This window comes from Sarcophilus harrisii, chromosome 6 (assembly GCF_902635505.1).
Source record: "Sarcophilus harrisii chromosome 6, mSarHar1.11, whole genome shotgun sequence".
NCBI classification, from domain to species: domain Eukaryota; kingdom Metazoa; phylum Chordata; class Mammalia; order Dasyuromorphia; family Dasyuridae; genus Sarcophilus; species Sarcophilus harrisii.
This window is the reverse complement of record NC_045431.1, coordinates 24,511,341-24,534,665: the sequence shown is the minus strand read 5'-3', so window position 1 is coordinate 24,534,665 and position 23,325 is coordinate 24,511,341. Positions and strand designations below refer to the sequence as shown.

Sequence of the window (23,325 nt, the reverse complement as noted above, 5' to 3'; positions counted from 1 at the left end):
TTCCCCAAACTGATTTCTTTTCTGAAAAGGCCTCATGATATTTTCTGGCACTCATCTTGGAATGATCATGAGCCATCACCACTTAGCCCCATGTATCCCATTGTTTGACAAATATTGTTAATTTCATCCTCAATATAGCTCTTAAATATTTTCTTTCCTCTCCATTCCCATAGCCATCATTCTAGCTCAGGCCTTCACCAGATGTTGCTTGGACTACTGAACTATCCTAAGAAATGTTCTCCTGCTTCAAGTTTCTCCTTTCTTCAATTCATCCTCCAAACAACTGCTAAATTGACATGCCTAAATCACAAGTTTTTAACCATACCAATGCTTCAATAAATCCATGAGCACCTACCATTTCCAGAATTAAATATAAATTACTCTACATGACATTGAAATCTCTTCCCAGCTTGGGTCTAAAATGCCTTTATAACCTTATTATACACTATTTACATTTGTTCTTTAGTGATTTGACTACTATATCTATATATAGATATGCCATATCCCATATGCATAACATACATGCACATATATACATAGCTCAACTATACACACATTTTTCTCAACTAAATCATGATCTCTTAACTTTCAGGGCTAATTCTTGTTTTTGTTTTTTCTTCAGTATCTAGTAGACCATTTAACATAGTACTGAATAGTAGATAGGATGATACTAATCTCATTTGACTGCTAGATTTACCATAATACTTTTTTATTCATTATTTACTGATGATCACCAAAAGATATTTTGTCCCATGGAGAGAGTTTGGGAGGAGATTTAAGTTGATTTGACAGTTGTATTTTTAATGTTTCATTTTTTCCCCTAGCAAACTTAAGGCTTCAGTGATTAAAGGTTGATTAAAAAAAGAGGGCATATAGAACAGATTAAAAGAAGGAAGACAAAGAAAAAGGAAGTGAAAAGTTTACAGGAAAGTATAAAATAGAGTGAAAATGATACATTTAGATAGAATGGACAAAAAGATAAAAATAGTTAATAAAAATGCAAAATCATGAGGCTTTCTGACAATTTTGAATTTTTAAATTATAGTTAGATCACAATAAATTCATTCCATCTTTGGCTGGTTAGGACATTTATGCATGCATACAAAATCCACTTAATTGCTATAGATAGCTATACAGAAATGTGAGTGAATTCTGTAGATAATAAATAAATATAAGGTATGGCTACAACTATCTTATAACTTATACTCTACTTGGTAGAAGAAGACATACACATAAGCTAAATATAAATATAAGACAACATTTAGAATATTTTATAATTTCTTTGAAATCTAATGGTCTAAAAATGTGCATGTTAACAATTCTGAAAATATTTTCTTGTCTAATCTGACAACTTAGGAAAGATTAAAATTGTCTCATTTGTGGATTTCTGTATAACATTAATGTGCCTTTTTTGGGTTGCCCTTGGGAAGTTTATAATTGGGCCATCTGAAGGAACTAATCAGCTACCATAGAAATCCAAGCTGATGAGCCGAGAGATGATCTCATATCTCAAAAGCATATATTTAAGATACTCCTTTTCAAGAGAAGAACAGAATCAATGTCAATGATAACAAGAGTTTAACTTTTCAAACAACCTTAGAGACTTTGCTTGAACAACTAGGAAAGGAAAAACCTTTTCTATTCACTGCTCTTGTACTTTAGGAGGTGCTAAAACACCACAGATCAAGAAACTTCATCTCCATCCCTGATGGCTATTCAGCCTCCTTGAGTTAGAGGAGTGGCTTATCCTGTAGCATCTCACGTGGTGTACATCCTTGTCGGTAGCAAGTGATGTCCTATTTGCAAGAATACACAGGTCCACATTATTTGTTTTTGTTTTACTCTGTGATCTCAGCAGCTTGAAGAAAATGCTTTTGCAAAGCTTTCTTTCTTTATTAATAAGCTCCCTAGCTTCCTTCTGTCACATTTCTTCTCCCTAGCTACCCACTTTTCTTCCAATATTGTGGCCACTCATTATACAGGATTTCATAACCCTGAGTTCTCAGAGCTTGCAGTGATGTGTGACAGGCTTTTCAGGACCAAGGACAGTGAAGGGAAACTATGGGAATGGAGGCCTATTATTCTAAATAATACCCATGGCATACGCATAACGTTTAAATTAAACCCGAATTTTATACTCATTCACTTTCTGCCCTTCATATTAGATTCTTTTTCTTGAAGATTAACGTATCTTCAAGAAAAAGTAGCAGAAAAATAAAATAACTTATGAAGGTTTATGGCATTCGTTAGATTTTAGCATGTAAAATTTTTCCTGTAGTAGGATAAAATCCATGTAAAACATCATACCAGATTCCCCAAAGGAATGAAACTGTGAAGATCTGAGTAAGCAAGAGTGTAGGCGTTTGTAAATTATCATGCTGAATTTCCCACTCAATAAAATGACTGTATATTTGCAAATTGCTCATGATTGCACCCCTGAAAATAATAGTCTTTGCTTTAGCTGTTATTTATGTGACTTACAACAAACAGAAACACTCATGTATTAAAGTCAATTTCACAAGTAATACCACATGTACAGAGGTGACCATAAAATTCAATAGTTTATGGAAATACATTAAAGTTTATATATTTTTCGTTAATCTTATGGTGGCTGTACCTTATCCCCAGTGAATGTTATGGTTCTATGCAATATAAAAAGGATTAAAACAACAACAACAACATAAATAGAACTTACTGCAATGTCTGATTTGCTTTATTATTATGAAATATTATTAATATGTGTAGGTATATAGCATGTGTTTGTGTGGGAAGGGGGAGAGAGGGGCCAAAATCATGGTGGGGAGAGGGGAGAGAAAGAGAAGGGACAAAGAGGAGGTAGGAGGAGGAAGGGAGGGAGAGAGGGAGAGGAGAAGGGAGAAAGAGATTTTTTAAAATTTGCCTACTTAAGGCTCAATTTTTCCTATCGGAAGACAGAGGACAAGTTTTGAGTCATTAGAAGAGTAGGCACCATTTGTTGTATGTTGCTGTTTTATTACTCCTGTAGAGCATATTGATTTCTTTTTTTTGAAAATCACAAAATAAAGCATGTGGCTGATAACTTTGCTAGCCTTAAAGTCTGGAAGGAAAGCTTGGTTTCTAATCAAGCACTTGGTCCCTACTGGCTCCCTAGCTGTGAGAAAGCCATTTAAACACCTAATTTCACAGGTAGTTGTCTACAATTATAAGTGCCAAAGGAATTATTGAACTGCACTAAGATAGGAACTTTATTCCAAACAGAGTTTTGTATATCAATAAAATCATCAATTCAAACCAAAATAAAAGCGAGCTATGAAAGTGGGATGCTAATTTGTAACTTTAGATGATATAGTTTGTTAAAATGCAGAAAATAAAATATTATTAAAAATCAGTGTATTTCTTCATTATGGAAATTTTGATTTGAATAATGATGAATCAACACAACACTGAAACCAAAATGAATTGCTATTCTAGTTTCTTGAAGACTAATGCTTTTGGGAGTGTCACCTGGAATAGGCAAAATGAATTTGTTTTATATTTTATTTTTAATTGAGTTGAATTGTTTACTTAATAAAGCTCTCCCAACCCTATTAAACGATACCCCCCTCATTGATAAAATAAGCAAACAAGCAATCTACCTCAAAAAAATACCTTTCGCATCATTACATTGATTTATTCAAAACTTCCATAAGTCATTTTTCTTTAAAATTTTATTAATATGTAGATTGTTCACCTGGTTTTTCTTATGTTCCAATGCATCACTTCAAATAAATCTTCATAGTTTGCTTCTATAGCATCTTCCTCATGATTTTATTTTTAAAATAAATTTATTTTACATGAATTTATATGTGCTTTTTATACCTTCCACTAAATAGTAATAAAAAAGAAACCTGAAAAATAATGTCCTCACCATGAATATATATGGTTCAGCAAAACAGTTTTCCACATTGGCTAAAGCCTAAAATTTAATTCTTTTAAGGCAAATATGTGTTGAGATAAATGACATAGTTCATCTCTAGTCATCATTATGTGCTTGGTTTTTCAAAGCATTGATAAGGTTTCTGAAACTTTACAAAATTGTATTTTTCCTATATTATTTTGCTATATGAATATTTGCTATATGAATGAGTTCCTATTCACTTCATTATTATGGCATGATAAAATCCAATTACATTCAGATCTGATAATGTATTCAATCATTCCTCATTTGATGAACAACTTTTGTTTCTAATTCTTTGTCCCCACAGATTTACAATTATAAATATGTTTGTATGTAGAGATCCATTTTTTTTTTTAATTTCCTTGGTACATAGACCAAGCAGTGGTATTGCTAACCCATTCATCAATGTATATTCATAGTTTAGTAGCTTTGGGATACAGTTCCAAATTGATTTTCACAATGAATTCACAGCTCTTCCAACGGTGGATTAGTATACCTGCTTTCCTGAAGTTCCACCTCCCGAAACTTTTCCCCTTTTCTATTGTTTTATCACATTTGATAGTTTGATGGATGGGGCAGCAGAATTGTTTTAATTTGTATTTCTGTAATTATTATTGATTTGAAACTTTTTTCCCCAAATGGATGTAGATAGCTTATATTTCTTATTTTACTTACTTTATTTTTAAAAATTGTCTATTCAATTACTGTTCTGTAAGAAATGACCAACAGGATGATTTCAGAAAGGCCTGGAGTGATTTACACAAACTGATGCTGAGTGAAATGAGTAGGACCAGGAGATCATTATATACTTCGACAACAATATTATATGATGACCAGTTCTGATGGATCTGGCCATCCTCAGCAACAAGATCAACCAAATCATTTCTAATGGAGCAGTAATGAACTGAACCAGCTACGCCCAGAGAAAGAACTCTGGGAGATGACTAAAAACCATTACATTGAATTCTCAATCCCTATATTTATGCCCACCTGCATTTTTTATTTCCTTCACAAGCTATTTGTACAATATTTCAGAGTCTGATTCTTTTTATACAGCAAAATAAAGTTTTGGTCATGTATACTTATTGTGTATCTAATTTATATTTTAATGTATTTAACATCTACTGGTCATCCTGCCATCTAGGGGAGGGGGTGGGGGTAAGAGGTGAAAAATTGGAGCAAGAGGTTTGGCAATTGTTAACGCTGTAAAGTTACCCATGCATATAACCTGTAAATAAAAGGCTATTAAATAAAAAATAATATTAAAAAAATAAAATAAAAAAAATGTCTATTCAGGGGCAGCTAGGTGGTGCAGTGGATAGATTACCAGTCCTAAAGTCAGGAGGATCTGAGTTCAAATCTGTTCTCAGATACTTAACACTTCCTAGTTGTGTGACCCTAGGCAAGTCACTTAACCCCAATTGCCTCAGCAAAAACAAACAAAAAATTGATCTATGCATATCCTTTACCATCTATGTTTGGGAACAGTTGTTTTTCTTACAAATCTAAATTAGTTTCTTATATATCTCAGAAATGAGAACTTAATGAGAGAAATTTGCCACAAAGGTGCCCCCTTTCTTGTTTCTTTTCTAATTCTAGTTTTGCTTGACTTTATGTAAAAATCCCCCCCCAAAATGTATGTAAAGAAAAAGCCCATATGTTTTCCTGTATTTTTATATTTCTATTATTTAACTATGATTTTTTTCAAATCACTGATTTGAAGATTAATGTTTTATTTTCTAATCCATTTCTGATATCACTATATATATATATATACATATATATATATATGTAAGTAAAGTACCTATATTGAAATATAATATGAATGTCCAGGTATATAGGATTTTCTGTCTCTTTGTAATTTTCCGTGAAGTTTTGTTGAAAGTAACTTACCTCCCAAATTGTGATTTTTAATTTTTGCTGTTTTTTTTCAACATTAGGTTTGATTTCTGCATGTCTTATAGCTAATATCTTCCACTTATTTGTAAGCAAATACCAAATAATTTTATGATTACGTTTATGATATTGGCTCTGTATACTCAGCATGTGCAATGAATATATCTCCAATTATTTAGATCTATTTTTATTTCTGTGAATATTCTTTTGTAGTAGTATTCATATGACAACTACATGCATATTAATAAGTGGCCAAAATATAAAGTCTAAGAATAGAAAAGTGTGGGTATGAGGTGATCTGACAGAAGCTGTTATTTGGTGCTAGCTTATGAAGAATTGGTGAATGCCCAACAGGAAATTTTATATTTGATCTTCAAAGTGATAAGGAGACATTGGAGTTCCTTAAGTAGATATTAATATAGTTGGAGCTAAACTTTATTTAGAACGAATTACTTTGCCAGCCTAATGTAAGTTAGACTGTAGTTAGCAAAGCTTTAGCAGGCAAACTGATCAGCAAGCTGTTACAATACTCCAGGTGTCACAAAGGTGAAATCAATAGATCATGGCAATATTTTGGATATTGGAGGTGAGAGATAATGAAGAATCAAAAATGATACTTAAATTGTAAACCTGAGCAACTGTTAAGATGGTGGTACCCTCAACAGTAAAAGGGAAATTTAGAAGGGGAGGAAGTTTAGGAGCAAAGATAATAAATTCAGTTTTAGATATGCAGAGTTTAAAATGTCTATAAAAGTTTTATTTTGAGATATCTATAGATAGTTGAAGATGAGAGAGTAGGAGGGCTGGATAAATAGTGGATAAATGAAATAATATAGAAAGAAAGAGAAGAGGGCTCAGGGCTATTTCCTGTGGGATTCCAAGAGTTAGTGAGCATGATCTGGAAGAAACTCTGGCAAAGGAGAAGAAGCAGACAGATAGTCATGAAGAGAACCAGGAGAAAATACAGTCCCAAAAATCTACAAAGAAGAAAGAATTAAGAAGAGGGTTATTGTGTCAAAATCTGCAGAGTTCAAGGATGAAAATATAGAAAAGGCCAAAGAATGTGGAGAGTAAGAGATCATTGTTAACTTTGGAGGGGACAGTTTAAGCTTCTGGTAGAATCATTTTGTTTAGTCATTTTTCCCCAGTCTAATTTCCTATTTTGACTCTATGTTAGTACCAGATTCTATGTACTTCTGTAGAAGATGTTCGGAGTTTGCATGGTTTTGTTTGGATTTCTTTTGTTTCCTGCTTTTTTTGGAGGAATTTCATCTTGTGTTCTTCAAGGAGCTTTAGGGTCTCAAATTAGGTGCCTGTAATATTTCCATGCTACCTGATCCAGGTTGGGAACTGCTTACTGCCTCCCCAGACAAGCTCCTCATTGAGGTTTGGATTTGATTCATAAACTTGAGAGCTTGCTCCTGTTTGGAACTTCAGTGGGTTGCTATTGGACCCAGTTATCCTCCTGTAGCTAGAAGGATTTACAAGTTCTGTGCAATAGAACTACTAACTCGAGCTATATGCCATGATTATTCAGTCACAGAATTAAGACTAAGCAGGGTGCTAGCACCAAGAATTTTTTTCTTCTATTGATACCACATAAATACCATTGATTTTAATTTCCCTTACCCAGAGTATAGCCTATGATCCTTGCTTCTCTTAGGGTCAAATCTCTTAATCCCTGCTGGATCTGTCATCAATATGGGGTAAGGATATAAGAGCTATGAGTTTAGCCCTAGTATTATTCCCTAGATATTATCAGCCCCCATTATTATTGATATGAGAATTCAAAGTTTTCCCCAGTATACAATTCTACAGTTTCTTCCTGGAGAGTAGCTATCCTCCTCCCATATTTGCACACTTCTGCCTCCCTTTGGTGACCCAAATGGAAAGATCAATCATTTTGTTCCTTGGAATTCTTGATTGACCTTTTGTCAAATACTTGCTTACTGGTGGTGGATGAGGAACTGGTCTGTACTGTTTTTCCCATACTGCACCATCTTGGCCAACCTCTGTTCACTTACTTGGCATAAATAACAGGCAATTGTATTGCTATAGGTAACTCACAGCTAAGGAAACTCCATTTGTCAAAGCATATCAGTCTTCCATGCTACATATATCCCTTTTCCAAATGGTTCAGTTCCTCCCCAAGAATCTCCATTTTTGAAGATGATGTAAACTTTTTCATGATTTACTTTGGACTTTACTACCATATTTTAGCTGTTTTGTCCCACTGTCCCCATTTCCCCCTTCTATCATTGAAAATCCATTTTGAAGGAAGGCATTCTTCATTCTTTGAACTTTACCAACACATCTTTTCCTGGGTACTTCTACCATTCCCTCCTGTTTTCCATCTCTATTTTGGGAATTTCCTACCTCTCATTTGAGTTTGAGCTTTTTGAGGGCAAGAAGTAGTTTTTATTTGTTTCTTCATTTTGTTTATATTTGTACCCTCAAGACTTAACAGAAAATCTGACAGTAGCAGTTGCATAAAAGATGTCTGTTGACCTGTTGACATGATATATAATCTTAGAGAATTGTCCAGGGCACTAAGAGTTTAAGTGATATGAGTAGATAATGATCAGAAAGCACCAGAGACTCTGCTTGAACCTAATCTTCCTGATCTTGCAGCTGGCTCTCCATCTCCTGTTGAACACTGCCTATTTATACTCTCCATTCACTTGGGATTTTTTCATCTATGTGCATATTATATCCACATTCCCCAGTAGAACTCATATTCTTAGAGGCCAAGAACTGTTTTATTTTAGGACTTTGTACTCCCAGAACCTAGCATTGCTCTTTGAATATAGTAGACAATCTAACTGAATTAATTCTGCAAAGAAATCAATAAAATTTAAAAAATAATTTCATATATCATTCTATATATGTTCTCAGTACCTTGGTTAGTTCTTAATGATCTTAAGTAAGGCTACTACCATTAGATAGAGTTCTCAAAATGTTAAAATATCATTAAATATCTAAATTATTCCTCAGGTAAAATGTCAGTAACAACAGGGGAAAATAATTTATAACAAATATTTTCATAGTCATTTACTTTTATAGAAGATGAATCTATATATGTATTTGTTTACATACATGTACATACATATGGGTACATGTGTACATGTACATTGGTGGAATCTTTACAAAGTGTTAAGCCATTAGAGTTGATAGAGACAATAATTATCTAATTTAGCATGGTTCAATATGATTAATTTGATCTTAGAAGGAGATATTTTGGGCCAGAACTTGAAACAAGGTACTAAGTACAACTGATAGAAATGATGCTTGTGTTCACACCTTTAGAGAGCTCATAGAAGCAAGAAATATTTAAGTACTCATTGGAGTTCACATGTTTGGGAGATTTCAGGGTTTAGAAAGAGATATCTGAATTCAGACCTTCCTTAATCCCTGCCTCCAGAAGGCAGAGTCAGACTTTTACACTCAGCATAAATACAGCTCCAGTGAGCTAGTTTCTTGGGAACATTCCCAAGGGTCAGAGAGGAGCACTCTGGGAGGAAGCCTACAAGCCTTCTGTCCAAGGCAAGAGAGATTCATTTACAACTTTTACCTTGGTGCTGGCTGGAGGCTGAAGAAAGCAGAGGCAGGAGCAAAGGACAAAGCTGCAAGAGCTCTTAGAACCAAGTAGAGAAATAGGCCTGAGCTAACCAGGCTATATTGAAGGACACAATAAAAGATCTGAACTTTTACCAGCTGGCTGCGATTTTGGGTGATTATTTACTTGTAACTGAAACTAAGGCTGTCTCCAGAAAACCTCCTTGAGAAACTTCTCTCCCACCAAGAACCTTTATTATTTTAAAGAAGAGAAAAACACCAACAGTACATGATGTTTTCACAATTACATATTCTTTTGGAAAATGAAGAATCTATCCTGTGTGCATTTATGTTTATCTCCATCTGTACATATATGTATGTGTGAATATGGCTATAGATGTAGATATATATCCATATATGCATATATATGTTTAATTCACTTTTTTTCCCAAAAGAGTGTATGACTATAAAAGTGTTTGTTATAATAGTTTCTTTTAGTCTTAGCGTTATTTCTAAGGGAATAATTCAAGACATTTAATGATACTGTTATACCTAGAATTAATAATCATTACATGAAATCTATTTCTGTGCAGTATCTTATCTCCATCTGACATGCATTTTGTGAATATATGAGATGTGATATATACTCTCATGGATATAATAATGTAATCTTTTTCAAAAGTTTAGTGAATATAAGTTTTTCCTCATAATAGTTTCTTTGTCCTTAGCAGTGACAATATGCTCCTGATAATTCATGACATTTAATGAGTGCTTAATCTCTGAAATAATCCACATTATTCTTCATTACTAACTAATGCATTTCTAACTTTAAATATATTCATGTAACAATTTAATAGTGAAATATAATTATTTCCATCAGCTATTCTCCTTGCACTGAAAAAAATTCCATCTAAATTTAATTAGTATAGCTCTTCAATTTTCATTTTATGAAATGTCATACTTTTCATAATTTTCAAGAAAATTTAGACATAGTTGAAATAAGAGTATGAAAAAGATAAAACAATTAATATGATTTTAATGCAGAAAGTGCTTTATAATTCAAATGAAAATAGACATGTTGTTATTGTAGTTATAAGAAGAAAGGTATTATAATAACCACTTAATTTTTATAGTCTTGCACACAAATGAAAATACATTTTTCTGTTTTATATTGCTCTTATGAAGAATGAAGTAATTTTAAATGCACTAATGTTAATGTCTTAAGTAAAACTATTTTCCCTGTTTACAATTAGCCTCTAGAAAATGATAATTTGAATGGATATCTTAATGTTAAACTTCCATCATTTGATTGAAAGAAATTGACTAGTGTTACTTTCGATTGTTGATGATGAAGTAGTTTTGATTTTGCTATTAACACAGACACCTTCCTCTGCCCCAGACATATATTCTTGATTATTCACCCATCATCACTTGTTTTTTTAATAAAACATGGAACCCTTTATTTATAATGGGATTTCTGTACATTAGGTACATTAAAATCCTATAATGAATGGAACTGAATCACTAGAAGACACATCAAAAATCAAATTGATAAAATTTATGGGAATTTAAGCTTCAAATCCAGCCAAAAAGTTTGTGACAATTTCCTTCAGTTTTGCATCCTACTGTTCTGAGATCTTTCCATCAGTTCTGATATGACTCAAGAGGGACTGGTCTTTGGCTAATGACATGAGCTAAGAAAGCACTCTCAAACTTGGTGATTTTGGGCTCCAGATACCCTCAAACACTAGCATAGATAACGGCCACCTGTTTGTTCTTCAATTGCCATTGGAGAATACTGTCCTTGTTTCAGCAACTCAGACACATACCACGACTCAGCAGTTGTTGAATAGCAGCATCTAGGTCAGAACCAAATTGAGCAAAAGCTGCTACCTCATGATACTGAGCCAACTCCAGCTTCATGGTACCTGCCACCTGTTTCATTTCTCTGGTTTGTGCAGCTGAACTGACACAGGACACAGACAGACCAACATTAATGGCAAGGCTACCTTTGGAGAACATCTCTATTTCCAAGAAATGTGTCCATCGGTGATTGAGATGACATTTGTTGGAATGTATGCTGACACATCACCAACTTGTGTTTTAATGACTGGAAGGGCAGTCAAAGAGCCACCTCCAAAAATGTCGTTCAGTTTAGTTGCTCTCCCCAGCAGATGGGAGTGCAGGTAGAACACATCACCAGGATAAACCTCAGGACCAGGAAGATGATGGAGCAGCAAAGACATCTGACTGTAGGCAACAGCCTGTTTGGACAAGTCATCATAAATAATTACAGCATGTTTGCCATTACCTCAGAAATATTCTCCCATAGAGCATCCAGAGTGGAGCCAAATACTGAAGTGGAGCAGCATTAGATGCAGTGGCTGAAACCATGATGATATATTTCATGGCATCTGCATCTATAAGTCTCTTCACCATCATTAAAGCATTTCTGATTAATGAGTGTATCAATAGCAATTGATGTTTTGCCAGTCTGTCTGTCACCAATAATCAGTTCACACTGTCCATGGCCAATTGGTACCAAGCTATCCACAGCCTTAATGCCATTCTGCATGGGCTCATGCACTGAGATTCTTGGAATGATTCCAGGGACCGTCAGACCAACTCACTGACAAGTTTTGGAACCAATCGGACCCTTTCCATCAATAATGTTGCCCAGAGCATATCTATGACACAACCCAAAAGTTCCTCACCAACAGGAACATCCACAATGGCTCCTGTTTTCTTCACAATATCTCCTTCTTTAATCAGTTTATCATTCCCAAACAGGACAACACCAACATTGTCAGGTTCCAAGTTCAGGGATATACCCTTAAGACCTGAAGAAAATTCCACCATTTCCTCTGCCTGAACATTTCTTAATCCATGTACATGGACAATACCATCACCATTATAGGACTCATTTTCTTCAAGGTCAACAGAGGTATCAGCTCCCAAAATATGCTCTTCCAGAACAGAGGACACTTCAGCAGTGGCAGACTTTTGAAGGCAGCTGTTAGAGGAATAGAGGTTCCTGGTTGCAACAGAGGCTGCTCTCAAGGCATTTCTGGAGACCAGCCCACTTGGTGGGCAAGAGTGTGGGCCAAGACAGCAACGACTCGAACAGACAGCATCCTTGCAGGTCTTCCTCAGGGTTCCTGTGCAGCTGCTGCCTCCAGAATGACTGCCGCCATCACTCTCAAATAGCTATTGTTTCCTTCTGTTTTTCCAATATGGTATTATTAAACAGCTAGTTTTAACTAGGACAGATCTCTATGGCTTTGCCATAGGCCATGACCTTTGAAACACATTGAAAAGCAGTTGTGATCTTTAGTAGGTAGAAACGACTAAATTTAACACCTAGTTAACAAGAATTATTAGTGAACATTCAATACATATTGTTTCAGTTGAACTGAATTTTGATCAAATATAATTTACAATATTGTACTTTTCATAAACTTATACACAAAAAGTCCTTATATAGAAATATCTTATATTCAGAAACATAATATGGAAATATTAATATGTCTAAATTATCTTTCATAAATACTGAGCAGATATTTGCATCTTTTCCCCATCCCTTTCAACTCTTCTTTGATCAATCAAATAATACTCTTTACTCTAGTTTAGGAGTAATAGGAGGAACTGATAACTAAAAGCCATAAAGAGAGAGAAGAAAAGAAAGGATGGGGGGGAGAACTGTGATAAGTCTAGAGGACTCATCAGTGATAGAATTTTGGAGTGGGGTACAGAGAATCCTTTACATTAAGAATTGCCGGATATGTTGCCATACATAAATCTTTGGAACTAATATTTGATTATTCATTTGTAGGCTTATGATTTTCTTTAAACACTATATATCAAGACATTGTCTATCTACTACTAATGGGGTTCTGAGTGCACTTTAAAGATACTCTTAAATACACTGAGGAGACAGGTCAGAGCAAAAGGTTCAGTAGAGCCAGTCAGCGAGTGCAATTTCTGTAACCTATTTGCACTGTTGCAAGAAATGACATCTCTTTACCCTAGATTTGTTGATGTATGGGCTAGATTGGCAACCTTGTTTGCCAGTTGACCTCTGGAATCATAGGACAATGAGTCACAATCTTGAAAACAGTGATATAAAGAAAAATGGTATGATCTTTGAGTTCTGTCAGTTACTCTATATTGGAATTAAATTCATAAATGAATTGTCTTTCAATGTAAAACAAAAGACTGCCAACCAATAGAAAACCAAACTATATTAGGTAATTTAGAATCTAGCATGGCTGGAAATTTAGGTCTTGAAAATGATGTATATTCTCTAGCACAGACCCTTGAGAAATTGTGATTATGAAATTCCAATGTATTCATAAATATATGGAAATTCCTTCTCTAATTGATTAAAAAAACATTGAAGAGTTATCCTAAAAAAATAACTTGTGCTTGTATTTTTTTAACTTAAAATAGTTCTTTATTCTGAAATTGAACACCTAAAAAAGTCTTTTCATGCAGAGAGTGAATGCAAAAAATAACATGAAACTAGGAATCTCTATTCTGTACTACATATTTTCTTTAAATATAAAGATATATATATATATATATATATATATATAACTTTCAAACTCTTCTGTTTATGTTTATTTGTGGTCTTTAATGTACATTTAAAATGTTTCAGTCACCCTCATTTTTCTCCTGATATAACCAGCACTAATTCTAGTTTTCCTATTCCTCCTAAGGGAGAGAAGGGTTCAAAAGAAAACAAATAAAAGATAATTTCTATCAAATAAGTATAGTCAATTAAAATGAAATCAGGCAGTATTCACCTCTAAAAATGTTGCATTTTTTCCGTTTTGAGTCCATTTTCTCTCCATCAGAGGAGAATATTATTCATTTTAGATTATCAGGAGCCATAGTCAGTAATTATCTTGATCAAATTTCATAAGTCTTTAAGTTTTTTTTTTCCTTTGCAATGTTTTTTTTGCATTGTATTGATAGTTTTTCTGGTTCTGCTCATTTTATTTTGAGTCAGTTAATACTAACAATACTACAATTCAGAAAGAATTCACTTTTTGCCACAGAGCAGCACAATATTATTCATTAAGTTCACATACCAGAGTTTATTTAGTCATTTCCCAATTGATGGATGCTTCTTAAGAATTCAATTCTTTTCTTCTCTTTTGTTTTCTTGTCTTTATCCTTACTTATCCCTACTTTAAAATCAGTATGTGTGTTCTGATTGCAGCTATTTCTTCCCCAGAATTATCCTCCTCCTTAGCAATGGTACCCATATACACTTGTTTCTCTATGGTGTTTGATGTATTTTCATATAACATTATTTGTGTCTATCAGTATAAAACTTTATTTAACATCACATTTGATGCCTGCTTCCCATACCCCTTCTACCATCTTTATATAATTTCCTCACATATCCTTTTTTTTCTTGTTTTTAATATGTGATTTTCTTTAATTAGCTTTTGATTCTCTTTTTCCATTTGATTAATTCTACATTTCAAAGTGTTTCCTGCAGTGGTTTTTTTTTTGTTTGTTTGTTTGTTTGTTTTTTGCATTTGGCCAATTTTATTTTTTAAGGATGTGTTTTCTTCAATTTTTGTTCTTCCTTTCCAATGTGTTGTTTCTCTCTTGTATACCTCTCATTTCTTTTCTAAATTTTTCTTCTCTTTCTTTCATATGCCTTTTAAACTCTTTCATGAGACCTTCTAAGAAGCCTCTTTAGGCTTGAGGCCAATTCATATCACTCTTGAGATTTCTCATGTGGACACTTTGTCCTCATCCGAGTTGGTATTATGGTCTTCTCTGTCACCATAAATAGCTTTCTTTCTTTTTTTTTAATTTAATAGCCTTTTATTTACAGGTTATATGTATGGGTAACTTTATAGCATTAACAATTGCCAAACCTCTTGTTCCAATTCATAAATAGCTTTCTATACTTAAGCTTCTTTTCTGTTTCTTGGTAATCTTCTTTCTTTCTCTTTCACCCTCCCTTCCCCATTTTGTGACTGTTATGATCAACCTCTGCACTTGGGGTAAAGGTGACTGCCCACACCTTCTTGTGTAACAGCCTTGGCTTTGAGCTCAGAAGCCCCTTGTGTTTGGTGTCTTGCTCACAACATGGGGTAGCCCTGCCTGCTCTTTCCAGGAAACAGCCTGGGTTCCGTAGCTTTCAATTTGCCTTCTGATCTGGGCCTGAAGGGTGGTGCCTCACTGGTCTGCTTTACTACTGAGCCAGAACTGAGGGTCTCAGTTGCTGATCTGCTGTGATTCAGACCCTCTCATTGGCTTTCCTAGACATTGTATGAGCTGTGCTGAGCATCCCTTTCATTCCAATAAGATTGACCTTTCTTGAAGTCCTAATTTATTTTTAGCTGGAGAGTTGTTTCATCCCATCAGACTCTATTCAAGGGCTTTTTCATGTGGTTTTCATTAGGTTTTGAGGTTTCTGAGGAAAACTAGGAGAGCGTGAGCAGCTTCCTGGCTTCACTCAGCCATGCTCTTCAAATTTCTTTCAAAGTTTTCATTTCATTTTATTTCTTCTAGTTTCTCATATAGAAAATTCATTTTAACTTTGAGTTCCCTTGCAATCCTTATGAATCTTTTATGGTACTTTTACATGTACAATGATTTTGTACTTATGAGATCTTTTCTTTCATTTACATAGCTTTCTTAGTTTAGCTAATGAATTGGGACTTTGATTCATTGCCATGTTTTGTCTTCTCTTGGCTTGGGAATGAGATAGTTTTCTCTTCTGATTCTTACCATGAGTCACCTGAGTTTTTGTCCTAACTTCAAACTCCCAAGTTTATGTCACCCTGGTTCTTTAAGATTCAAAGTGCTGAATCATTAGGGCCTTCAGTAACATCTCAGTACAGGGTGAGAGAGAGATCTTCAAATCTTTGAATGGTTTTATTGAAACTGGACTCATAAAGCAAATCAAATTAAGAAGCATTTATTAAGTATCTATGTTAACTGTTATAGATACAAAGGGAGACAAAAAGCATTTCCTACTCTCAAAGAAGCTCACAGTCCAATGAGGGAGAGGACATGAAAACTACTATAAATAAATAAAATATATGTTTGGGGTGATCAACAGAGATAAGGAATTATTTTTATTAAGAATTGGGAAAGACATTTTACATTGAATCCAGGGGACACAGTTGAGGAATGAATCTTCTTGACTCTAGGACTAGTACTCCATGAAAGAGAGAAAAATAATATAGATTTGTACCATGAGATAAAATAATGGGGAGGTTACATGAAAATATAAGAAGTCTAGAAAAGTAAAGAAGGGTAGATTATGAAGAGTTTTTAAAGATAGTTGCAGATTTCCCATTTCATCCTGGAGGTGCCATGTGCCAATAGAGTTTATTGAGTATATGCATATGTGTGTGATATTAGAATTTAGATTATTAGAATTAGAATTTAGATATTTAGATAATTTATTAGATATTTAGATAATTTGTAGATTTAGATTAGATATCATTTGGATTATTTAGATAGTTTAGAAATATTTAGATAATTAGATAATTTACATAATTTAAGAATATAGATTTGAGTAGATAATAGACTGAAATAAGGAAAGATTTGAGGAAGGCAGGTCAATCAAAATGTTCTTCCAATAACCTATGCTTGAGATGAGTAGGACCTGTTTCAGGATGGTACCCAGTGACAAAGGAGAAAGAGATTATATGTGAGAGAGATTATGAAAAGAGAATCCACAATATATGACAACACATTTGATACAATAGATGATAAAGGCTGAAGAATCAAGGAAGATATCGATGTAGATTGTTAATTTGGGTGCCTGGCAGTATAATGGGGCCCTCAACAATAATAAGAAAGTTTCTACCTACTGCAAAGAATTGCAAGACACTTTGAAATATAATTTGCAAACTCTAAAATTAGAATGAACACAAGATAGTTGAGCAATCATGATTCTAAGAATAATCTTTGAGTAATATTTTCCACTTATAAAGAACTTCTATCCTGTTGAGGTTTTCAAAGACTTAAGTAGGAAATTTGAGTTCATCTCTCAATGAACAGTTATGGAAATACTTATGGATTTGTCTAATAAAAATAATGGAAAATGAATATGGAAATCAGGAGGTTTGATGAGGAAAGCAGCATCACAGAGTAGGAAGAAGATTGGATATGAAACAAGAGAGCCTGGTTTTAAAACACAGCTGGATCACCTCCAATTGGTGTGACTTTGAGTAAATTAAGTACCTTCATTCTGTTTTCATGATGAAAATAAGATAATTCATCTAGATTATATCTAAGTTCACTTCCGTAGATCTACAATTCCTCAATATTATGATTGTATAATTACCTACATAAAACAGCTAAAATGACCTTTGTTCCCAAGTGTTTTAGGCAAAAGATATGACTTTATTCAGTTGATGTTAACAGTGATCTTCCTTGTAAAAAAGCAAAAAACAAATATCTTAGAGACTCAGAAGATCTACAAGTTAATAGCCAATATTATAAAGAAATTTTCATATTCTGAAATTTTAGTTACCAATATATTTATTACTTATCATGCCAATATTGATTTGGAAATCATGGAGTTCCCAAAATGTGAATTAATTTGAAAGATATAAAAAAAAACAGTATTCAAGATAAAAACAAACACTTATACTGGCATCTTCATTGCTTTCAATGATATTTCAATTTTCTTTTCTTCTCAAGGATCAAATAGATAGAAAGCTGAGGGTTCCTGTAAGAAGTTTAGACTACATTTGTCAATGAGTATTACCTTACATGTGTTTAAATTGCATTACAAGAACTATTCAGCTACCTCATTTCCCGGTAAGTGCATTTAAATCCATATGGAGTACTCAGAGTCCTCTATAGTTCATAGCAATTTATCTCAGCAATTGGTATCTCAAACACTAGAACTAGTAATTACACTTTTTGTCATTGCACTGGGTAGCAGGATTTCCCAGTGCTAATAGATTCCAGCAATTTTTTTGGTCAATTTATACCTGCATATATTTGTAGAATATTGCAAATGTAAGTTTTATTATAATGAATATTGTTTATTTTGTTATAGAAAATTTTGAGTCAGCATTTTCTGGCAAGTTTTTTAAAAATGTAGACTTTCACATTATGCACAGTTCTGCTATAATTGCTACTAACTTTGCTTCCTTGAAAATCATATTTCTGATATGATTTTATAGGAACCTGCAAAAAATGGGCAAACCAAAGAATTTTGATCACATCAATCATAAAATACTCTCATGAATTGTTAGAATTATAAGGTGCCTCAGAGATCATCTAATAAATCTAATGCACCCCCAGCACACCTCCAGCCCTTCCAAGCTTCTCCTCTATGTCCCTATGTGAGTACCTTCTCTCCATCCCCACCCAGGTATACCTCAGCTCCTATTCATTGTTGTCTTTCCCCATTGGGAAGGGATCTGGTTTTTTTTTTTTTTTTTGCTTTTATTTGAATTTCCAGCACCTGGGACAGTCTTCATAGCATAGAATGTGCTAAGTAAATGTATATGTTTAATGGAGACCCATTAAGTGTCTTATCCAAGACTATATAGAGTAGGGACACCATCATAGGTCTTCTGATAACTAGTTTGTTTCCATAACATGATGTACACACATGAAGTGAGAGAGGTTCCCATTAATATCCCTCTGTTCGGCGAGAATATATTTGAGATCCAGTGATTTATTAGTTTCATTTTGATGAATGTGAGTGGATGTTAAAAAGCAAGGCATTATATACCCTTTGATCCAGCAGTGTTACTACTGGGCTTATATCCCAAAGAGATCATAAACAAGGGAAAGGGACCCGTATGTGCACGAATGTTTGTGGCAGCCCTTTTTGTAGTGGCTAGAAATTGGAAACTGAGTGGATGCCCATCAGTTGGAGAATGGCTGAATAAATTGTGGTATATGAATATTATGGAATATTATTGTTCTGTAAGAAATGACCAACAGGATGATTTCAGAAAGGCCTGGAAAGACTTACACGAACTGATGCTGAGTGAAATGAGCAGAACCAGGAGATCATTATATACTTCAACAACATTACTATATGATGACCAGTTCTGATGGATCTGGCCATCCTCAGCAACGAGATCAACCAAATCATTTCCAATGGAGTAGTAATGAACTGAACCAGCTACGCCCAGAGAAAGAACTCTGGGTGATGACTAAAAACCATTACATTGAATTCCCCATCCCTATATTTATGCCCACCTGCATTTCTGATTTCCTTCACAAGCTAATTGTACAATATTTCAGAGTCTGATTCTTTTTGTACAGCAAAATAACGGTTTGGTCATGTAAAAAAAAAAAAAAAAGCAAGGCATTACACTGAATTTAAGGAAATAATTTCCAGGAAGCGAGAAAAAAAACAAACATTTATAAAGCACCTACAAACATTTATAAAGGCATTGTGTTAAACATTGGAGATACAAATTCAAACAAAAAGAAAGATAATTCCAAGCTTATTTGCTAATTAAAAGAGATAACATAGAAAAGAAGCTAAAAAACCATGCCCTTTTCATAAAATGGTGACTCTAGGTAGAGGTCACCAAGTGAAAAAGATGGCAGTTCTTAAAGAAAAATAAACTCAGAAGAAAAGCACATGTATCTTTACATGCATACTTAAAATTATATTTTAAAAACAACAACAATAATTTAGTGTCCAGAGTATTAAAAACCTGAATATGTAACGACTGGGCTAGCACCCAGGACACCCCAGAATCATCTGGAGTCAGGATAAGCAAAAGTCCTCAGTCTTTATTCTAGGTCTCCAGATGTGGGATGGAACAGGATGGAAGCAGATTCTTCAGTGACTGCCTTCTTCCTTGTTTTGGCCGAGAGTGTGTCCCTGGCTATCTTTACTCCACCCCCTAATCCCTCCTACAATCCTCTATACACCAGTCATTGAGCCAGTACGGGTAGTGGAAAGGACCATTTTCCAAGCATATGTGCATAGAGTATTGTCCAATCAGTAGTTAGCCTCAAGGCTCTGCAGTCCTGACCTCAGTGCATTGAATTCAATAGTTTCAGCCCTCTACATGAATATGTCTCAGTCATTTAGTATAGTACTTATTTGACTTTGGATTGGTTACTTAATAAAACTGAAGTTCAGATGGTTATCTGTAGATATGTTTGATCCCCTGGAGAAATTTTTGTCATTACATTAACCATGTTGGTGTTGTTCAGTTGTTTCTCTCATATACAACATATTATAACCTCCTCTGAGGTTTTCATGGCAACAATACTGGAATGGTTTGCCATTTATTTCTCCAGCCCATTTTACAAATGAGTAAATTGAAGCAAACAAGATTAAATTACTTGCCCAGGGTCACGTAGTTGGTAAGTATTTGAGGACAGATTTGAACTCAGGAGGAACATGAGCCTTTCTGATTCCATTCTGATTCTGCGACTGTTCTCTGCACTATCTGGCTGTCTACATTATTCGCAGTATTAAAAGTTCTTTTTCTTTATTGTAATTATCCTCATATAAGTTACACACATACACGCACACACACACACACACATATATATTATATAAATTATTATCCTATTACTGCTCTCTTTATTCTGTAGCAGTTTATATTCAGAATCCTCTGAAATAATTTTTTTTGGTTATTTTTCAGCAGCATTTCACCAGATTAGTGTCTAATTTGTTTAGTTTGTTCAATCATTTCCTAATTGATGGGTAACACCAACATTCAACTTTTTTTTCTATTTACAAATTTAGTTAATCTCATTAAGGAGTGCTATATTGGTTTTACTTGTAACCTTTCCTTCCATGGTATTCCTTCCTTTTTAACTTTACTGCATTATTTCTGCTTCTTTATATTTTGAATTGGTGTAGTCCTATTATAAAATAGTTGGTTTTTAAACCTTCTTTGTTTTAGATGAGAGGTTCATCTAATTCATATCTTTCTCAGATGTTCAAGTAAACCCATTAAATCCTTTATTCTTCAGCTTAGTCTCCCTTTGTATAATTCTCACTTTCTCACTTGTCTGGAATCTCTCTCAGAATTCTCTGCAGCCCATAGATATATGCACATATTTCTCTCAAACTAAATGAAATACACACACATCTTATTTGGTTTTCTCCTTTCATGGTAAATTTCTTTAGAGGAATCGCTACTTTCTTTATTTTCATTGATTTTTAAAAATAATATCTCTAATTGGTCTTCTGGCTTCATCATTAAACTGAAACTGTCCATATTTGTTTTATATGTAGAAAATCTTTTCAATTTAATGTAATTGAAATTATCCATTATACATCTCCCCTACACTTGAAATCAATTTGCAAAGGCATGGATAAGATATTGAAAGATAGAGAAAGGAAGATGAGACATTTCAAGCAACTGTCAAGCAAACTTCCCTAAAAAATTACTACGAAAAGAAGCTCTGCTCTCCATCATTTATTTATAAGTTGTTTACCCATCCATAACTGATATGGTAACGTGTTCTATGTTCTTCAAATATTCTTGTAAAATCTCTCTTTATACCTAGATCCTATGTCCATTTGAACCTTATCTTGATAAATGGTGCAAAATACAGGTCTATGCCCAGTTTCTTCCAGACTGTTTTCCAACATTCCTGACATTTTAAAAAACCAAATATTTTATTCTTACCCCCAAAACTTGTCTTTGAATTGTTAAAATAAGTTTGTCATTTGCTGTTGTAAATAATATTTCTACTCTGTTCCACTGATTTACTTTTCTTTCTTTCTTTTTTTTTTTAGGCCTGTACCAGATAGTTTTGATAATAATGGCTTAAAACATAGTTTAATGTCTAAAACTGCTAAACTTCCTTCCTTTATATTCCCCTGTCCCAATTCCAGTGATATTCTTAACTTTTTGTTCTTCCGGATGAATTTTTTTCTAATTCAGTAATTGCTTTTTTGTTGTTGTTGTTGATAGTAATGTGGTTTTAAGAACAACTTTGAGCAACTAAATCATTTTGATTATTATAAATACCCAAAGTATCTACAAAAGGCCTATGAAGAAAGAGACTATTTACATGAAAAGAAAGAATTAATAAATAAAAGTGTATAAATAAGTTATAAAAAAAGGTGTTACATATACACACATGTATGTATGTGTGTGCATAATGATAATCTGGAGAGTAGAAAAGAAAGAAAAAAAGTTATGTGATAACTATATTAACAAATTATACATAAAAGGTCTGTGAATTCGTGTGTGGCTTCATTTTTTTTCTGTTATGGAAATACTTATTTTATTTCTTAAGTTCTGAATAAAATAAAATGCAAAACAAATAAAAGCAAACCCAAACCCTAAAACTGTTCTCTCCAAAGTTAGTTACAGTCTCTTAAGTGCCAAATCTACTGACCTTTTCTTGATCCTCATCCCTGTAGAATTCCCAGCAGCCTTTGATGCAATCTCTTTCTCAATGATATTCTCTTTCCTGTGCATTTTCAAGAGGTTACACCCTCTAGATTCTCTCCTTTCAGCTAACTAAGAAGGCTCTCATCACTTTCAGCCTAGATCACCACAATGCCCTGATAATCCCCCTGCCTCAAATCTCTCTATTCTAATCATCTAACAGCTAGAATGACTTATTAAAATTGGCACCTGTGTGACAAAAATCACCCTGTCCTCATTTAGTCAACACAGATAGCTCCTTCTTGTCTTCACAATCAAATATAAAATCCTTAGTTTGGTTTTTGAAGTCTTCCATGATCTAGCCACTTCAAACATTTTCTGACTTATTATTCCTTATACATTGTTTTTGTCAAGATTAGTCTTTATGTAATGACTCTGGCTCTTTATTCCAAAGACCTTTGTCCCCGAGGCAAGAAATCTCCTTCTGGAGAATAAATATCCATTTTAACCAAGGATGTGATAAATAAACAAAATTATGTACAAAAACCCTCTGTGATTTTAGAAAATTTTCTTTCTAGCATGATGACTGAGTATATTGTGTTTTTCCTCTCTTTTTTTGCCTTTTTATAG

At 33.8% G+C, this 23,325-nt stretch overlaps 1 long non-coding RNA gene and 1 pseudogene across 1 annotated transcript in view; one reads left to right on the top strand and one right to left on the bottom strand.

Moving 5' to 3' along the window:
- Positions 1-23,325, top strand: part of LOC116419765 — a 220,626-nt gene that overhangs the window by 87,146 nt on the left and 110,155 nt on the right. The window lies entirely within an intron of this gene.
- On the bottom strand, positions 10,921-12,501 carry LOC100924948 (annotated as a pseudogene).